The 17,506-nt window shown below is 43.7% G+C and overlaps 1 protein-coding gene across 4 annotated transcripts in view; it reads right to left on the reverse strand.

Moving 5' to 3' along the window:
* sema4d (sema domain, immunoglobulin domain (Ig), transmembrane domain (TM) and short cytoplasmic domain, (semaphorin) 4D) overlaps window positions 1-17,506 on the reverse strand; it is a 37,469-nt gene that overhangs the window by 14,631 nt on the left and 5,332 nt on the right. For 3 of the 4 annotated variants that reach the window (XR_014595801.1, XM_083983567.1, XM_083983566.1), the window contains exons 2-3: window positions 14,230-14,345; window positions 7,694-7,753 (exon numbers count right to left, since the gene is read on the reverse strand). The gene's annotated coding sequence lies outside the window, so the exon portion shown is untranslated. Of the gene's footprint in view, window positions 1-7,693; window positions 7,754-14,229; window positions 14,346-17,506 lie in introns of those variants that run through there. The other variant, XM_083983568.1, reaches the window with a different exon arrangement.

A 17,506-nucleotide genomic window follows, 5' to 3' on the forward strand; every position in this document is an offset into this window, starting at 1 on the left:
ACCATCGAGAGCCTGAATGGAAAAATTATGTGTTTTAAGTTGCTTTATCTAGTCATTTGTCCTGATTTTAACAGAATGTAGCGAACAAACCATAGGGTCACAGGACAGATAAATCATTGTCAAGTACTTTTTAATGACCCAGCGGCACCATTGTGGCTCATTCCACTCAAATATAGGTTAGCAATCAATTACCCAGCTGGAGGGGGGAGATGTCTCATAACACAGCATGTAAAGACAATAAATGAGGACCACCACAGTGAGAGAAAAAAAGGGGGAGAATGATAATTGATTATTGATTTGGTTGTAAATGAGAACAAATAGCCTCAGAAGAAAAACCCCTCCTAATACCAGGGGGTGTTGTTTTTTTGGAGGGGTGGGGGGTTGTGAGGGTTTCCACAAACTGAATCAGGAAGAGATTGAATTCCTTTCCAGCTTCAGCTTTAGCCATGGACTCCACTCTGCTATAGAGGGGGTCAAATACACAAGGACCTATTGTTTACTGAAGATGAGGGGAGCCTCCACTCCACTGCACTGCACTGCGCTCCCACCCCCCCACCCCCCAGCCCCCCATTACATCCACATCATCACTGCAGTGTCTACAATGAACAGAGAGAGAGAGAGAGAGAGAACACAAGAGAGCGAAGGAGAGAGAGAAGAGCATCACGTCTCCCTCTCATCTAGTTCTTTTACAGTCTTGCCAATCTAAATGCCAGGACAGCTTAGCCGTGAGGAAAGCCCTGAGCCAAACCAGCGTTTTCAAAGATCACCCAAGCCCATGAGATCTGGATCTGGGAGCGTCCTGTAGAGATGATCCATAAACTGGCTAATCATAATAATAATAATAATGACGGCAGCATAACTGTTTGTTTAGTGGGCGTAGAGAGGAAGAAAGGCGCCTGACGTCCACACGGCTTGACTGGATAAGATAGCAATACTGAATCCATGATGAAAAGCCGCCGGGTGGGCAGGCCGAATTTCACTCTGTTTTTTGGCCTTTGAAAAAAAAAATCCTCTAGTGGCACGCTGCATGAATAAAAGCTTTAAATGAGGCTCATCCCTCTATCTGTACACTCCTGATGCCCTCCATCAATCTCACCACTCTGAACCCCATTTAGGCCGCAGCGTTAAAAAAAAAAAAAAGCTTCAAACCCCTTTGAGAGTCAGTGTTACAGTAGCAGAAAGAGCTTACTGGCAGCAACCCTGTGCTGCGGAGAGATTTAGAGGAGTGGCCATACTGGGCCTGGGATATTTAAGACGGTTACCATGCTGGCAGGTTTCTTTGAGTCCTTTGTGTTCCCCTCTCAGCTCCTTTGGCTGGGCCGGGAGGTTGACACCTGCTTGGGGCCTTGGGGTTCCCAGCACTGGGCTGTTAACTGGGCACAGATCTTGGCCGGCTGCCCACTGAGGACAGAGGACAGAGAAGGGGGAAACTGGAGCTCGGCCTATCTGAGCACGAGAACGTGGGATGCGTATGGAGCGCTCACTGTAAAGTGCTTTAAAGTCTTTGTGCAACACAAATAAGTCATAAGGGATGTGCCAGCCATCTCCCTGTATATCCAGATTTAACTGTGAAGGGGAGTGCTGCTACCTGCTGATTAATATGTGTCCCTTTGACCTACACTGTTTGCCAATTAAAAATAACTACATTGCCAGCTTTATTTCCAAGACAATCTGCTACTACAGTCTTCCTAATAAACCTTTCCTAATAATCTCTGTAAATGAAAGTGTCCATTTTAAAGAGGCAGAACAGAAGCTAAATAATAAAAGGCCAACAGGTGCACAGGATCTGTGGGACTATAATCAAAACCCTGGTGAGAAAACATCCAAAGTTATATTTAGAGGCTACAGAAGAGTCCAATGAAACGCCAGGATGACTCCTCACTTGGGAACAGTTTCACCACTTGTCACTTCATTTCCAATGCACAAGAGTTCAGACAAGAAGCTCCACATCCTGTGAGCAGAGAGCGCAGCTGAGGATACAGCCAGTGTGGCGGAGGGTGGGTGATGTGAGGGACTTGGACATTCACTGCCTGCCAACATCTCCAAACCAACATTTCTTTTTTTTCCCCCTCACTGGCTCTCATTTCCATCTACTCACTCATCATCAGCATCAATGCACAGAAATGCTCTTCTTCCTTTTTTTTCTTTCTCTCTCTCCCTCTGCAGCACGCCAAAGAGCCAAGCTTTTTCCTCTCGGTCTCTCGCCATATACAATACTGACGGGGCCCGACCGTGCACAAACAAACAGAGTAATGGGAAATGTGCTTTAAGTCGTTCATTCTGTGGAAAGAATGTCTCCACTGGCTGTTCAATATGGTGTTTCCACACCGCGCTGCACAAAAATCTGCTCTAAGTTGTTCACCTTCTGCCGAGCGAAACTCTTGCTATTTGCCAAGTCACCGCTCGCTCCTCCAGTAAAACTATTCTTTTGTGTGACCGTTTGAAGGTTGTTGATATGTCCCTAAGAGCCTCACTGGGACAAACCCCCGTCAGTTTAGTCTCTTTGACTTCTGCAACACAAACTCTGCCATGTTTTCTTCACGTTGGATGGCTGCTGGCTTAATCACCAGGACCATCTGGACAGTACCCGCCCAGCTGTGTGAGGGGTGACAACATGGCACCAGTATAATCATGATAATCGAGCTGCGTCACACTGACAGTTTTCTAATAGAGCCATCAGAATTTAGTCAAGGAGCTGGGTGAAACCAACAGAAACTGACAACCTTCACAAATTATACAGTTACACTTGATTCCTTCTTTCTATTTTCAGATCCACACATTAACAGCAGCATAAGAGTTCAAAAAGATTGTACTGCAGATTAAGACACAATTAATCAAGAGACAAAAACATAAGTGCCTCTATTTTGGTCACATTCTTTTTACAGCGTTTTATAGCAAGTACAGCAAAAGTATACCAAAAAAAACAAAACTTAAAATGTCATGATATTCTGGTTTCTTTGGTCTTGTGATGCTACATTGAACATCTTTGAGAACTGTACTATTCAAAAAATAAATAAATGAATAAAAAGACATCTTAAAACGTCACCATTGATCGTCCTTTTAGAAGATTTATCTGCAATAGTTACAGCACTAGGCCTCAAATATTTCCCACAATGAATTTAAGTTGATGCATATTTACACCCATGAATATCAGGTCAATGATCAGGGGGATCTTCAGGGGAGCTTCAGTGTTTGCAGGACTCAAAGTACTTCGGAGATTGCTCTTACATTCTCCAGGGGCATTATGGGTCATTTGGAGCCAGGCCTGTATGAGAAAGTGAGCGAGCGAGAGAGCCGTCACTTGAAACAAAATACTGAGACCACAGAAAATGACACACTGATGGGGACAGATGTCTACTCCAATGTCATTTACAGATTAATGGCGTTTGGCTATAGATGTGGCAGAGACTCTAGCACGCTCACATGTGTGCATGATAATGCCAACTGTGGGCATCAAATCCCTCTTATAAGGGCCAGAGAGGGACCGAGGGCCCATCTTAAAATACTGCCAGCTGCATCAGAGTTTTGGGTTGTGTTTCCCCACAGGCTGATGAACCGTTTTTGACATTTCGAGTATAGACGGCCAAGGCTTTATGGTCTCGGTATTGGCTAAGCTACTGGCATTACAGCTCCAGCTGACTAGTACACTTCCATCTGATCTGATGATCAAGGCTATAGTCTGTCTCTGCTTTTTTGCGCTACTCGCAGACGACAAGGCGAAGGAGGATTCTGCAGATTTACTGGTGCACTCGGAAAAAGTGACGCAGCACAACCAGAGATATCGTCTTCTCTGTTCCACGCAATCTTCTTTGTGTCTACATCACCCACGCTGGAGCTCGACCACAGAAAGTTTGCTGCAGAGATTGTGGTGCATTATGCTAATAGCGCCTAGTGTAGCCTCGGGTCTCAAAGAGGGATGAGGGGCGGGACAGAGAGGGAAGAAATAAGTGATCTTAGCCAACCTCTAACTCTTTATAAAACATTTCAAACTCGTGGTCCTCGGGCCAAACCAACGCTGACTCAGCTGATATCACTTCAGACAGTTTATCTTCCTCTGGAGCCACTAAAAAGTTGTTTTCATATGTGCAGTAGTACTCCCAAATATCTGTAAATACACTTTGATGTGTAAAATGAGTTAGTTCCCCCGACTTTTAAGATCTGTCTGAATGTCTGAAATGGTCTGGATAAAATCACAAGTCTGCAGCTCCGGTCCAAAACATCTGGAATTCACTGGAGATAGATCATCAGCCTTCAGTTGTTGAGTGCAAAGCCACCATGTCAAAGCCACATCATGTTCAACATAAAGTCATCTGAAAACCCAGAGAACAGCTGTACGACCTCCGCTGCACAGCTGACGACTCATCATATGGAGAAAATCGTCTAAAAAAAGAAAGAAAGAAAAACTGCAACAGATGATACAGCAGTCATCGTGCATTATCCACGGTGAGCTCCCTGGATGACAGATGGGAGGAAGAGTTAAACTTTTAAAAAAGGCCAGATCCAGGATTAACGTCACGATCTGCTACGTTCACGACACTAATTCACATCCGCATGAGGCTGAATGATGACAAGGTGCAGGCTGCGAGCAGAAACAGCAGCATATCAGGTTATATTGAGAAGCAGGTAAAATTAAAACGTAGGTAAACCACCAATGACAAGCCCAAACGTCTAAACTGAGGAAAAGAGCTTGTGTGAAGGCAACACTATACAGGGGATGTAAAATGGAAACCCTCCTATATAATTACTAGTTGTTGGGCCCCTGCTGAGCTAGCATGTCGACCTAAAGTGGCCACAGCAAAGGCAAATGAGGGGTCAGGTCCAGTAAAGGGTATATTTAGTCCGTCGATGGCAAGCTTTTTAAAAACAACACGCCCTTTCGCTGAGTCACATGGTACTGGAAGTTTTGAAAAACTTGCCTATAAACACACAGGCAAGTGAAGTAAGCTAACTAGGGGAACAAGGGCTGCTGTGTGGTGTTCCCCATGCAAGTGCCGAGTGTGCCTCTGTAGTCCGACATGAAAAACATAATCACCATCCACTGTTTCTTTTAATTAAAGGAGGAAAAAGAATCGAGGAGTTTTACTAGTGACATCTGCAATAGCGGAAAGTAACAATAAAAGGGATTCAGTTTTTGAGGATCACATAGGAGAAAAAAAACAGGAGGTGCTACTTCTGCATTTACACATGTGAAATTGCCTTCATGTCATCATCCAGTTTGTTTTCACACTGCATAGTAAAGGAGTGAAAAGGCATCGCTCCTACACAAACAAGCATTTCCCTTCTAATTTATGCATTGCTGCTAAAATTGATATTCTGCAGCTAAAACATAGACACAGAATACGGATGTAAAAAGAAAGAAGAATTAAAACTTCCATATCTGAGCTGCAGCTGTGAGATTCACTAGTGAGAATGGTCTGAAAATATGGCAGAAAAATCCAATGACACATGAAAGTATTGTCTTTTATCTTGGGGTGAGTAGTGTTAATCTTAATAGCCTGAGGTCACATGGAAGCCTCCAGTCACAGTGAGGTCATAAACCTTTCACTTGATGTAGTTTCCTTGAGGCTGCTGTGATACCAGCCAGGCCTTGGGGCGTATAATGTGGAACTATTTTGGGCAGCTGCGAAAGCCCAGCTGAAGGTCTTGCGGTCCCCAGCTGAAGGCCTTGTGGTCCCCAGTTGGTGAATGGTAGTCGCATTGGTGGTAGTTGTTTTAACAGCAACAGCAACAGCCAAGGGCAGGTGACTTCAGCTCCCAGAGTGGAATAAATCTGAAGTTTTCAATTCCACGGACGCAGCATAAAAAATATCTAAATGTGATCCATGCCGTTGCGGGTTATTTTCAAGCTGTGGTGAAAGAATAAAGCAACAAAACAAACCATCTTTCCCACCAGTCAGGGGACATTTGAAGGGGCCGTAAACATCACTTAGAACCCGGCTATATTTTCTCCTCTCTTTTCTGCTTTTAAGGAGGACTCCTTTCTCTCGTGCTTTTCTCCCAGCACAGTCTTCGGCAGGCACTGATTTCATGGTGGTAATTTTGGCCGGCAGAGACAAAAACCTCCTTTGGAGAGTTGTGTGAAAACTCACCCCATCACCCACAGGCTGCCACAACACTAACAGTGTGTCCTCCTGAACTTGGCATACCAGGAGATAAAACACTGATTTCACCGTTCCCCTCTCAGCGCACACAGGGATAAACAACACAAAGCCAAAGCCTGAAACACTGAGCACATACCACACAGATTTCTTGGCGGGTTTTTGGGCACAGGCCCATCCTCAAGTTAATGAAAATAATTGAAGGCATTTAAAAAAAATTAGGTCATACAAATTTAAGCAGCTGGATAAACAAAATTATTGAGAAAAATACAATTCCATCTTAGAGCACTGGAAGAAAAAAAATGAATGGGCAGCACTTATGAAAGTAGTGATCCCTGCAAAACAGGTGTTTGCTTCAATTGACCCTTTACAGAGCACTGCCTCCCGCTGCTAATTCAGCTACATCTGTCAAGTTCTCCATTCTAGCACAGCATGTGCTGTTTAAAATAACAGTGCGATACTTATCACTAGTAATTTATTTTTGAAACAATGGGTCTGCTGTTTCACGCCGATGTAAACACAAGCAGGCTTCTTATTTCTGCTAATGACAGGTGTCTTTGTCGACCAACTGCCGCTGACCCATTTCATTTTAGGACTGCAGCTATCTGAATATTTTCTCAATTAAATGGTTTGTTATCATTTATTTTCATTTGCCTGTTTTATTCAACATAAACATACTGATTTTATGTACATATTTAACAAAAAACAACAAACCTTTACATTGGTTTTGCATGAAATTACAAAGATAAAAAGAGTCAAAGCACAGGCCAATTTGTTTTTTGTCTATTGACTAATTGGTCAATATACAAATTGCTTTTAGATGTGGACATGATTATACTAAATGTCAAAGATTAAACTTGCTATCTCAAGCAAAAAGCCAAAGCAGTAAACTGAAAGGCTGAGTGTTCTTGTTCTGCAGTGTAGAACAACATTATAAATAAATAAAAGGGTCATTTAGCTAGACATTATAAAGTATTGTTAAGGGTTTAGAAAAGGTGCTTTTACAACAGTGATATTCAGAGAAATTCAAAGCTTGACAGAGCTGCTGTGCCTAGATACTGTTGCTAAGCTAAGAGTGGACAATCGCTGCTGACGGGAGGAGTTTAGCAAACAGTCGACTGCAGAGCAAAGCTACAGAGCAAAGTTGGCTGTCAAAGAAAGAGGCTGCTGGAAGCAGGCAGCTGCATGTGCATTTAGGATGTCTGCCACAAAAACATCAAATTGAGAGAACGCAGGTACAAAACAAGCAAATCAGAACTTGAAGGAGGAAGGAAAACCAAATCACAAGGTGAAGGCAAATAAAGTGATTGGGAGAAAGGAAACTTTCACTGCAAACAAAACAAAAAAAAAGTCCACAAGCACCAAAGCCAAGCGGAATCAAATCAAAGTTGAGTTGCCCAGGTGTGGTCATGCAAAGGGGGTAATAAAAAAATAAAAAAAAGGAGTGAAGCCCCGGGGTGGTTACAGGGAGTGTTGGAAAAGCATGCGGCATTCGTGCTGAAGCATGCAGACCTGAGAGCAGCTCAGTGTCGGTCCACACAGTGGGGGAGAAAACAAGTGGAGGGGGAGGGAGGGAGAGGAGTAGAGTTTCTGACCTGTGGGCTCCTTACAAGATGCGACGCTCTTCCTCCGGAGAGAATTATAAAATCCTCAAGCTAGGGAGGGGGGAGAAGACAGAAAGATCAGACAAGACAGTTATGAGGTTGTGTGTGTGTGTGTGTGCCTGCAAGAGGGAGGAAGCAGTTTGTGTCCGTGTGCGTGTGTTTGTGTGTGTGGTTAGTTGTCTAGACAATGGCAAGACAGACATAATGATGAATCAATCACAGTGAAAAACAATAGAACTGCCAACACACACACACGACACGAGTGCACATGAACCACCGAAGCTGGTGATATCATACCATGTGCGCCAACTTTTTTTTTTTTTTTATAACCAAGGACGAGTGGATGACACACATTATCTTGTGTGAATACCATCAGAGGAACCCTGGCTTGTTTTCCAGCCTGCGAGTGCGAGCACAAATGTTAAGGTTGTGGTGGGCAGCCATGTCTGTGTGTGCACGGACCAAACATAAACAGAGTAAAAGCACTCTCCCTTCAACTGCTGCTGAATTCTATCTGCTCTGTGTGGTCTAATCCCAGGAGAGGTCAACCATGGTCAAGCCTTAAACCGCTATTCTGGGAACAGGTTGCACAATTTATATGATTATCAATTTAATAGTGGAATGCAGAGACTAATGAATTATACATTAGCTAAAAGGCTACGTGGTTAACCGCTTAATTGTTTAATATTTTACTGGTTTTTATTTATTTTCCATTGCAGGTAGGGGTCAAACCAGTTGTCAATCATGTTCAACAATTCAAGTTTAAGTTTGGCAAAGAAGACCTTTATCATTTTGTACAGTGTCAGCATGCATCACCGCACATCACTAATTTAGCAAAGAGGGGAACAAAAGATGTTCGGAAATAATCTGCATCAGAGCAGTTACAGAACAGTAAGCTGGGGAAATTCTTTTTGGTGCATGAAAAACAAGATTTTATAAGTCGCAGGGAGGGAAAGTAGAAATCTTCTTATTGCCATTGTGACAGATGGTTGGGCCTCCATTCACAACGCTTTCCAGTCTGTTCCCTCAGACTGCTTCCCTGAGCAAGATGAAAACCCTTACAACGCGGCTGAATATATTCTCCCTGCAGACGTGCACAGGCTTTATTCCCACAGTCCCATACAATCCAACTCTGTCTGAGTGGGCTTACATATTTACTCTGCCTTGACAGGATCTCATGGTCACTTTCCACCAGAGAATCGAAGCCTTATTATCACTACATCCTAAAATAAAACTTCAATTTATCACCAAACAATAAAAAAAAAAAGAAAAAAAAGTAATTGAGTTCTCAACAGATTGAAGCTGGCAGAATGGATGTGGTTGGCAATGCAACAAATGCCGTCCCCAAACAATTAAGGAGACAAATCTTCCAGACAACTGAATCCAGGTCACCCAAATCAACCCAAATATGCAGATTCATTAGCATTTGCTTGGTGGGGTAAGCTACTGTAATGCAGCCCCCCTGCTCTACTGTATAAAAGAATAATCAGATTATGTTAAGCAGAGATGATGCTCACCAGACTACAAATATGGGCGTTTCACTTACAACTGATCACATTAACTGTATAAAACTCTTTTTTACCACAGGTTTAACTTCTACTAACCTGGTGGTCACACTGTCCTGTAATGAAGTGGTTGTGGTGAGGAAGTAAAATGTCAAGTTAAAGCAGATTTTAATTGTTTTATGATTCCCAATGCCACAAACTATGATTATTTACACAGATCTAGGTCAATGTCATGATTGACAGTTGCAGTGTGGAGCCACTTATAGACACAGGCTTCTGCATCTTCCTCAACTTTTCCCACTCACTTGTCACTTTTTCCTCTCAGTGACACACACACAAAAGTGAAACACATGTACGCAAAGAGACACAAATGCACGACGCAGACTCGCTGCCTCTCACCCGGCTCTGACAGCATCAATGGAGCAGTGGGAGAAGATGACAGTCGCAGAAGATTGATGAGCTGGAGGCCAGAGGGGGCATCCCCCCCGACATCCTTAGGAAGCACTTTGATTTGGCTTCCCTCGGCTCCCACAAAAACCCTGTGACAGCTGATACAGAGCACCCACGAATCCCAGTGACACCGGTGACACCACGCCTTCACATGTCTCAATTCAGGATGTCCTGAGTGGGTGTCAGGCCTGGGTGCGGGCCCAGCGGTGCCCTACGCCACGCCCTTGGTGACACAGCGGTCTGGAGAGGGGACGGAGAGGAAGTGGAGATGTCACGGGTCTGGGGTTTTTTAAATTGATGAGTGGACTTGAATGAGGACCGGGCAAAGCTGGTCTTTTGAAGACTCTTCAAGCCAGAACAAATTTATAAATGGCCCTACTTCAGCGACTCTAGCCTATGGTAAACATACTGACAGGCCGGGCTATTGAAAACACTCCACTGTGACACCTGATTTTCTCTAAACTGATAAAAAAAGGGCCCAGTTTGAGTCTTAATCAGTATAATCTGACCGCTACCACTCCATCTCCCTCTTCAACACCCCCTGCAACACAACTGCTGCATTGCATCCAGGTATTTTGAACCTATTCCTTCATACGGCCCCTTGAACACTGTGTCAAAGTTGAATCAATCGTCCATCGCAACACAAACTTTTAAGAGGAAATTTTACTAGCCCCTCTCGTCTCCGTTAACAGAAAAGAACACTGTAAAAGCTTAAGCTGACAACAAGCCAATGGGACTATTTTCTTTCAGCACAAATTGTTCCAGCCAATTATGTTGTCAGCACTTGGTTTTTATTTTTCCTTAACATTTAGTCCTGTGGATGAGGTTTTAAGACACACATAATCAATTGTAATGTCCCCTGGTTTGATTATAATTTAACCTGATGGTGGTTCTGCACTATACAAGAAGTCAAGACCTGTAACGATGTTCCAACGGTTGTTGATACATTAGCCTCGAAACCACAAATGTCACCATGAAGACCTCTGTAAAATGTAGCAGAGGTTATTTTGCAGATGTTGAATTATTTCATTGGATAAATGTGGAAATATTGGTGTGTCATTGAGATTGATTGGCATCTGTATCAAATTTCAAGGTAATCCAGCAGTTGTCAAGACTTTTCAGTCAAAACAACAAATGGCGTTATGGGTTGAATTCATCCTCTGGGGACCATGAATGCCTGTAGGCAATCGACAAAGTCATGGTGATCCATTCAATAGCGGTTGAGATATTTAATTCTAGACCAAAGTGGTAAACTGACCCACAGTGCCATCTCCTTCAAGACCCCTAAAAATCAACGTGAGTTAAAAGCAAAAACCAGTTTAAATCCTCTTTACATTGATGTTATTGATTGGTAATTAAAAAAAAAGAAAATCCAATTTATCCACAAACATACAGTCAGACTGTTATATGAACCTTATAGACCAGATTTGGAGGTGTTAAGCGGGTTTCTAATTGTGAAGGCTGCAGTTTTGTATAAGTGACAGAAAGCTCTTAACCGGCCTCACAGGTTGGCTTTCACTCCCATGAGACTAACATGAATACACACACACACATACACGAGACCTTGACTGATACAGATACACAGTAGGCTGGGAAAGGCCACTCATCTCTATGACATTGGGTCATTCCAGTAAAAGCCCACCACCCCTCTCCGACCCACCCCACCCTGCACGCACACACACACACACACCTGTGCAGTCATCCTTACTGTCCGTCTGTAAACATCCCAAGCCTCTGACGTGGCTGTCAGTGTGCACCACCACAGGTGGGGGAGGGAGGGAAAACGAGAGGGACAGAGGAGGAGAACGAAAACAGGCTTCGGCATGAGAGAGGACGTTCAAGCGTTCAAATTCATACAGTGGTTGAAGAGAGGGAAGAGAGGGAGGAGAACAAAGCAAAGAACAAGGAGAAGTGAGTAGGAGGAGGATTCTCCTTATGGAAAACAAGAAGGAGAGTGTTGCATAAAGAAATACGATAGCATGGTTTGAGGGCGTATGGAATGGAACAAAGCATTTTTCCATCTTGTTTTTTTTTTTGTCTTTTCCCTAAAGCGAGGATCCATCTAGCTGGAGGTGCAATTCACATCTGAGATTTTACAGTTTTCTACAGAACCTATATTTTCCTCTATGGATTGGATACACTGTCTTTATCATATATGATGCAATACAGCGAACCTCAGTGTAACTCTTAATCAAAAGAATATAATTACAACAACTGGGTGAAATTCTTGCTCATTTAAATCCTGGATGGAGGGTGTATGGACTCTGTACTTTAACTCGCAAACATGCACGCACATACACACACTCACTCACGTACACATGCACAAAGCAGTGTGTTGAAGAGGATTATGCAGGCTTGAATTTCGACAGAAAGAACCCCTGTCTACAAGCACTACAGAGCAAATCTGGCTTTAGAAACTTTCCTCATCCCCAGAGCATCCTGGTACAATAGAGGGGCTGAACTTAAAATCCTGCACTTTAAACATGTTCATTTTTGCGGATGGGAGAGCACTTTTTACAGACGGACAATCGGCCCCCGCATCAATAGCAACATCTGCACAGAGAACACAGACATGAAACTGTTTTCTCAAACAAACATGAGAATATTGTGAAATTTGTCATGCGCAATTCGCTGGAAAATCTCAAAAAACATTTGCGAAATACCCCACTTGTTGCAGATGTAGCTGCAGGCCAGCTTGTATCTGGGAATACTGAGTGGAATGCACGCATCTACGGGAATGTCCACTGATATCCTGCTATGTGTAAATGTTTGCTCATGAACGGGCTGGAGAAAAACAGGAGGCATTAGTGTGTGTGTGTGTGTGTGTGTGTGTGTGTGTGTGTGTGTGTGTGTGTGTGTGTGTGTGTGTGTGTGTGTGTGTGTGTGTGTGTGTGTGTGTGTGTGTGTGTGTGTGTGTGTGTGTGTCAGAGAGAAAATAAGAAGCCTGCTTCTTCTGCCTTTGTATGAATCTTAAGTAGTCCCATGTTGAGGGAGGCTTTGTTCGCCATCACCGTCGGGGGCACGTCCTCCAACTTTTCCCCTCACTTCCTTTTGGCATAACATTTATCATTCTTCCCCGACGAACAATCATCCTACAACACGGACTAGCATCTAGCGCACAATAAGCTACCACCACCGCCGACCCCCTCCTTCTTCGCCCCTTTCAGGTTGCTTGGATACCTTTCATCCAGTTGGACAGCTTGTCAACAACATCATCACTTACTTAGAAACTCCCAACCTTCACTTCACTTTGAATTGCTCCAGCTGAATAAGAAGGGGAAAAAAATATAAAAAAAATACTGCTACGTCTTGTTTTCCAAGAACATCTTATTCCTGTTTCCGACTTTTATGTTGCATCCAAAACACTTTTAAAAACTTCCACGCCTGAATGTCTGCCTCTGCAAAAATTGCATCCTCAAGTGGTGGAACCTTCTAATTTGCAAGAGAAATTCCCTTCTGGGCAAATACAGCCTTATCTGGCTCCAATAAGCGTCTTGATGCCACATAATTTTGCTGACTTTGTATAATGTTGCTGGTGTTAGCCAGCGCAGCTACCCTGAGGCCCGTTTCATAGAAGGCCTGAGTGACTCACCAGACCTCCCCCGATCTCTCTGAAAGGGTCAACAGGTGCATTAGCAGTAAGTGAACACTGAATCACATCAATCTCTTTTCATCGATGCTGGAAACTTCACTACATGCATACAGATCTTTGCCTCTAATGATTCCTGCAGAAGCGTTCAGCACAACTAAAATCTGATTATTCTGAAAACAACCCATTTCGCTGGTTCTTTCATTTTCTGTAACTCATGCACATGAAAGTCCAGGCCTCGTTTGGCCTCCTATCCCTTTCAGCTGACTGGCCTGCACCACTTATTCCGCTTATTATGAACACTGACAGCAGATTATTTTGCTTACTGCACCCAAATTCTCCATCCTCTATAGATCGAAATCCAACAAACACGGCAAACCAAGAGACAAAGACAAAGTTGACAAAAGAGACAAAAAGAGAAAAGAGATAGAGACAGCATAGGCAGAGGGGCTGGTGCAAAATGAAAAAAAGGGGGAAGGGAAAAGATGAAGAAGGAAGCGCATAAAACGAGCGAAAAAAGGCCGGGGAATACGGAGAAAGAGCAAAGAAGAGGTAATGTGGCAAAGGCGCAAAACCCCTATAAATGACTGTGTTTTGTCAGGGAAATAAAGAGCGACTAGCAGCGGCAGCAACATACCAGCACAGTGAACGAGAATGCAAATTAGCCCTGATGCAAATGTCATAGGTCTTCAGGGGCACAACAGACTGTCTTTATACCAACCCCCCACCACAACACACTTCTCTCTGTACTATCAACACCCCCCCACCTCCTCCCCTCCAACCACAGCCCTGCCCCAACTCCACACCGAGACACACTCACACAAACACTTCCAGGAGACAATCTTGCACAGTCCGAGAGAAGTGTAATCACCAGAGACAACATCATGTTCGTACTCCAACGCCGAAACAAAGGGGTACAGAGTACAGTGGGCTCTTTACACAAATACACACAGACGCACTCTTGAGGAAGACAAACCACTTACTTGTCCGTCATGGCGTCGGCTAGCGAATACTGATACATTAAAACTTCTTTCTACTTTTCTTCACACAGTTGGAAATGGTTGAAGGAGAAGCCAGTGTCTGAAGTCACAACAGCGGTCTGCAAGAAAGGGGAAAAAGGGACATTAGTTTATGACAATTAATCATTAATTCACAACTATAGTGAACAAATGGCATTAATACCTCATCGTAAAGTACATGACCTTTATGAAATAAGTTTGGAGTGAAACTGAAGTCATTTTCATTATTGACTGTTTTGCTTTGTCTGAAATAAAACCAGAAAAATAGTGTTTTATGTAACCAGTGGCTAAAACCATACACTATCCAGCTTGCTATCACTGAGAAAAACATTAAATCTTTACAATTGACAAGCCTGTCCATCAATGACTGGATTACTGGTTGATAGTTGGCGTCTTGTGTGTCTTTCTAGCATGAATTGAGTACATGATTTTGCGCTAGGTGAATGCTAATCAGGTATCTCAAACAAAACCTTTACAACACAAAGGTCTGAAGAAATCACTAGTATTGTGACAGCTACTGTTTGTCTGCACAAGTCAATGAGGACACACACACACACACACACACACACACAAAATTCCACTGAGCTAGGGCACGGTCCAGGCCGGGACAACGTCTAACTTTGCAGACATGCTTCACTTGCTCACAATTAGCCTAGCAAGGCTTGGTCTCTTCAACTTTCTGGGGGGATACTGTTACCATAGTTACCAGGGCGGCCAACCAGCCAGCTAGCTAGCATAAATAGAGTGCACCAAGAAATCCTCTTGGGTAGCGAGCAGACAATATGAATCCAGTCAGAGATGACGAATGCATTGTGTGTGTGCCTGAGGGGCAATTTTGGCAAATCAGTGCAGCTGATTACCATCAATCACCCACTAATAAAAACATCATAAAAACCTCCATCGCCAAGTGCAGCAGATTAAATTGCATTTAAAGAAATCCATAAAGCACACATCTGTTATCGGTGCGTAGTTGTGAATGCACATAAATCAGCAGATGTTTGCTGCCAGCCCTCTGATTTTGAAATTTTAATGAGGCAATGAGACGAGACACATCCTGTGCCCTGCTGGCTGATGAGCAGTCTCCACAACCTGCCATTAGCTCTTCAGATTATCTACCTATTAAAAAAAGAAAAGATTACAAGCAGCTGCACATTAAATTCATAGATTATACCCTGCTATGTGTTAACACAGACTGTGACCTGCCAGAGGGGGATTTTAGGTTCACTAAGCAGATAAAAGGTTAGATACCAATTCACAGACAGACTCAAGAATATAATAAAACCTGAAGCAGCTTTTCATTTAATTCATTTCACCTCTAATAAAAACGTGTCTCTTTCAGTTAATAACCCAACACTGATTGAAACAAAGAGGCCTTAATGGTTTTATCACTGTCAGCTGATAGGACTGCAACTGGAGGGAGAGACGGAGGCGTGATGCTGAGGTCTCGACCCCACCCAGTCACATCAGCCCCAAACCCAGACAGACAGCCACCAGCCTCGGAGCCAGCCAGCCAGCCAGCGGCAGTCTGTCTCTGTGGGGACCATGGCTAAACGGGTGCATGTGGCTTCTCTTCCTTGCTTTCCGTTGACCTTTTCCATCCAGACTAAATTGAACTTCTCCTCTGGTGATGCTCCAGTGCATTAGCTTACCTGTCAGTCTGTCTCTTTCATTTCCCTGCCTGATAGCAGCTCACTGAACTTTCATCTGTCTGTCTGTCTGTCTACAGAGTAGGAGCAGACATAAGCTGCACACACCCAGTCATCAATTTACCATAGATCCATTTCCTCTGGTCTCTTAGATGCTGTGTTTGTGGAAAATATTTTAAAAAAAAGAGAGAGAGAACCTCCAACAACATTAATTAAGTGATAAATGTTATTTCCATAGCTTCATTTTTAGAATTCCTTGTCGAGTTATATGAAAAAGGACCGAGCCAGAATTTCAGGGTTAAGATGTCACAGCCCATTCTCTCCAGAAGCACAATAACTCTGATTCAAAATGACATTTACTTACATTACTAAAGAGTTGAAATATGTAAGTGCTCGTGCTTTTGCACAATGTGCAGAATCCAACTCAAGTATGAGAGCTTCATATGATAAACATCCCACGCTCGCTGTGGTGTTGATGTGTGTGGTGTTTTCCTGCAGCGCGCGGAGTTCCTAAACCAAAACCCAAAATTAGATTCTAGCCTTCTCCTCCTCCATATGCAAACATTGATGCAGTGCCTGGTTCAATGCCGACACAACACTGAACAACAAAGAAGTGCAAAACTCTGCTGGCAAGTTCACGTGCAGATGCTTTCCTAAGTCGCTGAGCAGTGTGGTTTGCGGCCGTGCACAGCGGAGATAGGAACCTGCTCAGAGTGAGAAGAACGTTTCCCCTTTGAAGTGATGCGATAGCAGTTGAAAACACATGTTAGCTCGCTTTGATCTACCTGCACCAAGCACCTACAATTAAACCAAGCATCTCTCTTTAAGCATCTGGATGTCCAGTTAAGAAAAGAGAGCAACTAGTGGCATGGTAAAGGAAAATGTGAAAGGTCCAAGCCGGGAGCGTAGAGCCACTCCTTCCGCTCTCAAGGGAGATTTATGAACTCCAGCCAGGATGTACACACTCTTTCCACATCTTGCCGTAAACAAAACAGCAGACATTGGTGAAAAGAGAGAAAACTCTGCCCTCTTCTTTCAACTCATATATCTGAATTGAAGCAAACAACAGCTGATATAGTAAGTGAGTCCTACTCACTGCATCATGACACCCTGCCCTATAGCACACTGAATTAGATGAGATTTGGGTAAAAATAGCCAGCACTATAAAGAAGACTCTCTCTCCAGTGCAGAGAGGGGGTAGGCTTACAAAAACATATCTTATTGCTATGGCAGAAGGAAAAAGGTGTTGACATTGTGAGATCACAGCAGTCAACACTCTTGCTGGTGTCCGCACGAGATGCTTCGCGATGTGAATCTTACCATGATCTGTGAGTGGGAAGATCCTGCAGGCTGCGCGAGGAGAGAGGAGAGAGGAGAGAGGAGAACGCTGTAGGAGAGGCTCTTCCAACCTGGCTCAGTCACACTGTCATTACTGGGAAAGTCACCAGCAGTGGTTTGCATGACAGATGAGGAGAAGAAAAAAAAATAGAATATGATCTTCCGACAGTCTGTCTGTCACCTCCTCCCTTCCCTGCGCCCTGGTCATGCTCCTCTCACTCTCCCTCCTTCGGTCTGCCTCTCTCTATCTTGCACGA

This window comes from Trachurus trachurus, assembly GCF_905171665.1.
Source record: "Trachurus trachurus genome assembly, chromosome: 12".
In the NCBI taxonomy this organism is placed as follows: domain Eukaryota; kingdom Metazoa; phylum Chordata; class Actinopteri; order Carangiformes; family Carangidae; genus Trachurus; species Trachurus trachurus.